At 33.4% G+C, this 8398-nt stretch overlaps 1 pseudogene; it reads left to right on the top strand.

Annotated features, from left to right (window-relative positions):
• Positions 1-1546: 1546 nt before the first annotated feature.
• Positions 1547-6132, top strand: LOC114091560 (coiled-coil domain-containing protein 62-like; annotated as a pseudogene).
• Positions 6133-8398: the final 2266 nt, after the last annotated feature.

Below are 8398 nucleotides of genomic sequence, written 5' to 3' on the forward strand. Positions count from 1 at the left end.
AGCATCAGCATCAACATAACCATAGAGAAAGACTAGTTTTGTTTTTAACCTTTACTACTGGCTCAGGAAAAAATAAATGATAATGTACAATCTATTGGTGAATATGAATTCATTATCACATCATTTCTTATTTCATAAGGAAAGAATATAGGTTTAATGTTAGAGAAGAATCAGTTTAACACAATTTTGCTATTATCACAATTTAAGAAATGTCCACAGGAACCTTTTGGAAAATGGTTTACTGACCATTCATCCTTTGGGAGATTAGGCAAACCTAAATCCACATAAGGGAATAATTCAAAGCATCTTTTGTCTTCACACATACTACTTATCCTCAGCACAAGGTACAGATTAAATGCCTTTAGAAGATCACATCTTCTATGGTTTGGATATGGCTTCAGTGTGTCCCTAAAGAGCTCATGGACTGTAAGCTTTGTGCCTAGTGGGCAATGTTAAGAGATGGCAGTACCTTTAAGAGGTGGTCCTAGTGAGTAGTCACTACTGATTCCTTCCCACTGTCTGGTGTCCTGCCTCACCACCCTCTGACACACCCTCCTGCATGGATTGTAATGCCATCCACTATGAACTGATACAGCCAGAGGCCCTTGCCAGAGTCAATGCTATGTTACTTGTGAACTTTTGACCTCCAAAAACATGAGCTAAATAAATATCTTTTCTTAATAAATAACCTAGCCTTAGTTATTTCATTATAGCAATTGAAAACAACATAATACACCTTATATCAACTTTAGCAACTTAATTTAAATAAAAAGCAACCATCATTATTAGATAAAATCATATCACCATTTTTAACTGCAAATGGGACTCTCATTATGTAAAATAGTGAGTTAAATAGCAAATTCTTATATCTCATAATTTATGAGGGTGTCTTGAAGATCTCAAATTATTTTCACCTCAAATAAAGACAATTTGGCCACAAAAATCATTTCTTCATCTAAGTAATTTTATTGATCTTTTAGTTCCAATTCGCCTAAATTTTTGTCTATAGTTAGAATAGTTTTCCTCTTAGCCTTCTTAGGAACTGCATCATTAACACAAAATTTTCTCGTTTTAATAAATGACACTTTCTTCAGGTAAAAATTACATTCCCTAAAGTTTTCAGATTATTTACATTTAAAATGTCTGGGATCTGAAGACCATACCTTTCATACTGCTGTCACTTGCTCTCCATTGTCTGCTTAATGAGTGTTTTCAAGAAATAGTGACACCTTCCCTGCCTCTCCTTGATGCTCTTATGCAACTCCACCTGCTTCTGCCCACTTATAAATCTATTTAAATACTTTTCACTAATTAACAAGCATCTTTCTCGAAAACTCTATTTTTGGGGGATCCAGATGATTTAAAAAACTACTGTAGTTTTCACCAATAAGACTGAGATGAAAGGCTTTCATATTCTTCAACTTTTCTTTACTTCTATTTTTTTTCTTGTTTGTGGGCTCTTCTCATAATTTGAGCTGCCTATCTACTATATAGATTGGTGACTACCCCCCAACCTCCTGTACTTCTTCTCTTTGTTACCTTAGGCATGGTGACTAATCAGGAGGCTGCAGAGAACCTCCACACTCCAGACCCAACAATCACCAACCGCATCAGTAGCAGCAAACACCAGTACTCCTGACTGTACATCTCAATCATTATTTTAAATCTAAATTGATTAAACTTCAAAATTTTTTAAAAAGTTAGATTGGTAGAATATATTTATAATAACAGAACCCATCTGTGTTGAGCACAACAAAATCACTAGAAATCTAAAGATGCACACAGATTGAAAGTAAATGGGTGAAAAAAGAAATTCCATGAAAAAGAGATTTAAAAAAAACCTAGAATATAAGTGGCTGTATTAATATTTGGCAAAGTTATCTTCAAGTAAAAATTGTTACAAGGAATCTAGTAGGATATTATATAATGATAACTGTTACAAATCACCAAAACCAATATCTAGCATAAGCACATATGTACAAAATATCAGTTAAAATATATGCAAATTAAACTTTGATGAGTTTGAAAATCTAAATGGAGAGCTCTCCCATAATAGTAAGAGATTATATAATACTTCACTTTGAAATATTAAAATAAACAGAAGATTCATAATTAAAAGAATATTCAGAAACATTATTAATAATTAGTTCTAAAATATCATATACCATACTACACCTGACAAGCAGAATATATAATTTTCCCATGTGCATTTAAAATTTTCTTCAAGTTAGACATGTTAAGACCTACAATAGTTATCTTTAAGCTGGGGAAGAGGTGGTGATTAATCCTACAAGCTGGAGTCTCAGGACCAATGAAGCAGTTATAGTAAGAGATTGAAGACATGGAAACTCCCTGAAGAATTTCTCACCAGAGTACACATTAGAAGAGTGAAGGAGCTGAGATCCTATGTTTCTGGGACATGGTAGAGGCAATAGACACACCCACTCAAGAAGAATGGAGCTTGCATCCACATGGCTTTCTCCTTTTGTTTGATCTGTTTCCCCAGCCTATTGGATAGTGTCATTCACATTGAGGGAGTGCCCTTCCCTTTCCTGTTCCACATACAAATCATCTCTGGAAACACTCCCATTGACAGAACCAGAGTCTTAATCCTAGGCATGTCTGAGTCCAATCAAATTGACTATTCAGATTAACCATTGCAGTGACTCATGAGCAGAAGAATTTTTTGGTGTAAAATTGACAATTTAAACTTATGTATTTTGAAGTAGATTAAGTATGCAAAATAGCATTCATATTAACTTTACCCTCTAGACTTGACAATCAAGAAGTTTATCTCATATAAAACAATTAGATGAAAAAGAGAAAGAAATGTTAAACACACATGCCACTTATTTTGAAGTGATGTCTATAACTTCATTAGGGAGACATTGCCAGTCAGTGCATTCCTAGATTGTCCCATTAGTTGTCACTTAATGTCACCTCTTTCCTGGGGACTACTGGTCTGAGGCTTTTGTTCAATCATGTTAATTAACATTACATTCACCATTGATAAGAAAAGTAAGTTATAAGCTTGATAATGCCTTTCTCTCTATAACTCAAATATAATGAGCATAATAACAATGTATTCTTATTGGATACAGAAAAAAATCAATCATGATCCAACAATTTTCAATGTCTAGAAGTGATGCACTTTATCTTTATCCACAATCATCCTTCATTTGACAATTCTTGTTTAAAATGGAATGTCTTCATGCTGTCTATGTTTTTCAGTTTTAATGTCTTGGTCCTACAAATGATGGGAGATGATTTTATGTATTCACACAGACTATTACTTATTTCAACTGTTTTATATCTATCAAATACAAATACAAAAATTTATTAAGTATTACACCTGTCATTTAGCTGGTCCTCAGTCCCATTCCTACTAACCAGCTCAGTGTCCCTACTGAACATAAAAGTAATGTATTTATTACATCTTTATACTGTGAAGCCTTATTTTAGTATTCAGTCCTCAATATTTCTCTTTACAATAAATCAATTTATTCATTCTACTATAAAGATGAGAAAAACTTCCAAGTTGTTTTTATTATATTTAATAAGCATTTTGTTTTCTATTAAAGTGAATGTACATTAAGCAAAAGGTTATGATAATAAATAGGCTATAGCTGCTCTATAGCATCCATGAATTATCTTCATTATTGGGAGAATAAAACTAGTATATCATCCTTCTTTTTATTTGATGAAATTGTCATAAACTGGAGAGAAGAAAATTGGTGTAATCTTAACTAACCATTAATCATTATGCTAATTATTTTAATTTTTTTCAACGAATGACTTAAGATCTCCAAGAACCTGTGCAACAAATAGAAAAATGTAATTCAAAGATCTCACAGGAATATCTGGTTACAGTTATCAATGAAAATTTTGTTCTGCATAGGTTATGCTCCCAAATTATATATTCTCATTGTTCCTAATCTCTTTCATTTGATCCACTTATCATAAATATTCAAAAACTGTTGTGAAACTATTTAGCCAAGGTCTGTTTTCCACTGAAATGTAATTTCCATTATAATAGATACAATGTCTATATTGTTCATTCTTAAATCTCCAGATTCTGTCATAAGATCAGGTCCCAAATACGTACATAATAATTTTATAATATAAAATTACTTAGTCATCCTAGTTCATTTTTATTGTACGTTTTTGTGTTCAGTTAAGGAGAATTCTACATGGAAAAATGGAAATACACTATTACATGCCTGATACATTTGTTATTTCAATTACAGTGTAGCTTACCACAAAGATATTCTGGCAGAAAGTATTTCAGTGCTGAGATAGCCTCAATATTCAGAAAGATAAATAGGAGGAAATATTTTGTACTATTCTAATCTATATTTAAATAAAATGGAAAATAATAAGGTTCTTAGATTTATCGTATAATAAAATCCTTTTTAAAAATATCACATGGGGTGGGGAAGTTTGGCCAAGCTTGCCGGGGCGGGCCAAGTCACCCCCCCACCTCTCTGGCCAGGCGCACCTATGGCCTTTCTCAGGTGACTCATCCCACCAATTCTCTCTGCAGGCTGAGGTGACACCTATGATCCATTTGGCAACCTTCTTAGCCTGGTGGCAGAACATTCGGTCAGAATTTGAGCATTCCACTCTTGAGAAATAACGAAAGGAGCTACAGGTGCTCATTGGAGAATTAAAAGACCAAGATAAAGAACTCAATGATATCTTTGCTATACATCAAAGAAAACTTCTTTCAAGGGAAGAGGATTTGCAGAAAGTTTTGACTTTGGAGGAACATTGCAGCAAATTAGAACTATATAAAAGAACTGAAATAATCAATCACTCATGAAGAAGGTAAAAGTCTTTGAGTTCAATCAAACTGAATGTCAAACGGTCTTTCAGAAGACTCAACTGCAGCTTCAGAAAATGGCTCAAAAGGCAACACATTCTTCCCTTCTCTCTGAAGACCATGAGTAGAGAGAGAAACAAGGAAAGATGAGTTACTTGGATATTGCTAAGTCAAAACAAGAATGTACAAATTCAGAACTGCATAATTTGAGACAGATTTATGTAAAACAACAGAGTGATCTGCAGTTTTTTAGTTTCAATGTGGAAAATTCTCAGTAATTAATACAAATATATACTTCAAAGATTGAGGAATTGAAGGCCCTGTCATCCAGTAGAGACATATGTTTATCAGACCTTGACAATAACCACCTAAAAGTTGATGCTAAGAGGGAGAAAAATCAGAAGTCACTGGTTAAGGACCCAAAATCTGAGACCACATTGGCTCAGCAAAATAGGTCAGACAAGATTTCTTGTGAGGTATGCAAAGGGAAGAAACTACAGATTAATACTGAATTGGGAAAAATGTATAATTGTTTTCTCATCTTTATTTACAAATACTTAATGGAGAAATAAAAGTCTTGGTCTCTGGGTGGAAAAATCCAGAGTGCACCAAAAAAAAAAAAAATCACAATGTGCAAGATCCAAGAAACATCACCAAAAGGTGGTGGAATTAGGTTTCAGAATGAAGAGAAGCAGCTCTCGGACACTTCCACATCTTTACCTGATGTAAAACAGTGGCATGATGTCAATGTTTACCTAGGCCTGGCCAACTGTTCTGATTCAAAGCCACCTGAAAAGATGAATGTGGACTGTCATGACCTGATGGAAAGTTTTGAGATTTCATGTGGCCCCAGGAATGAAGGATGTCAGAGTGACAGAGACTCTTGTGAATCCAAGTGCTGCTACTCGAGTAACTTCATAATCGAAGCCCCAGGTCACATGTCTGATATGGAATGGATGAGTATTTTCAATCCTTCTAAAATGTTAAGAATTACTCACCATAAATCTGTGTGCACTTGTTCAGGAAGTGTCAGTGCAACAAAATATAACTCCTCAACAAGTAAGCTAATCTCCATCCAGCATTCCCACTGTTTGACTTCTCCAAAGTCTGTCCTAAGAAAGGATGAGACAGAGGCCCCTTCTGATAAAAATAATTTCTCCAAGGGGTTGTTAATCAACAAAGATGCAGCATTTTCCAGCGAAAAGGAAGACTTCTCACCCACAAATAAGCTTTAGTGGTTGCTGGCAGAATTTCAGCAGATGGTCACTGATCTGGATCTGAGCACAACAGCAGTGCCTGAAGTAACTTAGAACTTTGAGTCAGATCAAAAGAATACCTTTGTCAGTCATTAAAAAATACAAAGTCAACTTGAGTATTCATTGTTATCTTGGCGCCAGATTTCTCATCTATATGGAGGGCAGAAAGCAGACATCAATGTGACTTCACCTTAGAACAAGAGAGGACTGTGATCCTTTACAGGTAGCATTTAACACCAAAGCAGAGCAGAAGCTAAAAGTTTATTTTTTTAAACATCTGTTGTTTTCAGTTAACCATTTTTATGTCTAAGAAATATTTCCATTTGTAAGCAGTGAGGCCTTATTTTATGTACACATATTTGCAATTGTGCTAAGAAGGAAAAAGGCCTCTGTAAAGGTACAGACTGCAGCTGGGCACTGGAGACTCTTCACATGGGGGATTAGGTGAGCGCCTGCATGTAGATGCCAACTTACCACTTGATTTACTAAACCATGGGCATCAGAGTCAGCTGCAGATATTTGAGGGATAATTTTCTCTTCTCATACAATTTTAATGTTGGGCTTTGCTGTGTTAACAGACATGAGATGATATGATATAAAATGTTTTTAAGGGAAATGTCACCTTGGTGGCTGACAGGTGAGGTCCATCTGTCTTAAGACAGCAGAGCCCCATCTTGTCTGGGTCCATAACTCAAACAAAAGCTTGCTGGAAAACCAAGTTTCATATGAACATTTTTTTTATATTAAAGACTAAAACTCTTCTATTTTAGCTTATAAATTTTATGTTTTAAAGAATACACTGTATGCTCTGTGTCCCTTCTAAGAAAATTGATCAGCTTCAGTTAATAAAAAATATTTTTAATACTAAAAGAAAAAAATCACATGGTTCAAAATTTGTAGATATTTCAATTTAATGTGTCAAAATGTCATTTTATTTTTTTATTGGGTACTGGGGATTGAACTCAGGAGAACTCGACCACTGAGCCACATCCTCATCCCTATTTTGTAAATTTTATTTAGAGACAGGGTCTTACTGAGTTACTTAGTGCTTCACTTTTGATGAGGCTGAGTTTGAACTCATGATCCTCCTGCCTCAACCTCTCCAGCCACTGGGATTACATGTGTGTGACACTGCATTCTGAAACATTTTTAATTTTATTTACTGCTATTATCAACATTGAGTAGATCTTCTTCCCTTGTGTGGTATATTATTTCTCACTAAAATTAGATAAATTCATCAGGATTTCCTCTTTTGCTCATACTTTGAAAAGATTCCATTATTTGAATTAATCTTTACAATATTCTTTTCTTTTTTCAGAAACACAAAATTTCAGAGCAAATATATTCAAAGGCAAACAAATGATCATATATATATATATATATATATATATATATATATATATTTAAGTCAGTATTTTATGGAGAGATATATATATATATATATATATATATATATATATATATATATATATATCTCCTTAAAATACTTAAGTTAATGATTGTGTTTAAAATCAACAAATATGTGACATCACTTTCTTAAATATCTTATTTATTTCCATTACTACACACAGAAGTATATAAATATAGCTTTTAGAAGAGTATCATGGCTTATTTTAGCAATTCTCAAACATTAAAACAGCTGACATGTATCACTAAGAAGATTATATTTCTATCTTAGGCTAATTAATACTTATTTCTTGTTTAATGCTTCACTTTTGCTGAGGCTGGCTTTGAACTCATGATCCTCCTGCCTCAACCTCTTCTGAACTTAATGAACTCATTTTCCAGTTAGGTTTCATAGCTGGCTTCCACATAATATATAGGGAAATTAAGTGTTGAATAAAAGATGCTAATTAGTACTTAGGAACTTGTTCTGGTGCTTTGACTAGAAACAAATTTATGCACAAATTCTAACAAAATTTCTATATAATTATTCTTGTAATAATTTGTACATATATAATTGTAAAGAGAAGTGGGATCCTCTATTCTGATAGAAAGTTTAAAGGACAAATTTCAAAGTTTATGTTGTATTTCATAAACCTTATGTTAAGTTAAAAATTATACACAGAAAAATGTAAGCTGTAAAACACTGGCCAAGTATAACACATTTGAAATGTACATACATTTTCTTTACTTGAAGCTTGACAATTATATATTATTATATATTAGTTTTCTTGAAGCATGATTATATGATTTTATCAAGCCCATAAACAACCACCAACCCTACTATTCCCAGTCAACAATAGGGGACCACATATATGATTTTTTTTTAATTAAGCACTATTATTAAGAGTCAATCTGATAATTCACATTGTATTTC

The sequence above is a fragment of the Marmota flaviventris genome, chromosome X (assembly GCF_047511675.1).
Source record: "Marmota flaviventris isolate mMarFla1 chromosome X, mMarFla1.hap1, whole genome shotgun sequence".
Lineage (NCBI taxonomy): Eukaryota > Metazoa > Chordata > Mammalia > Rodentia > Sciuridae > Marmota > Marmota flaviventris.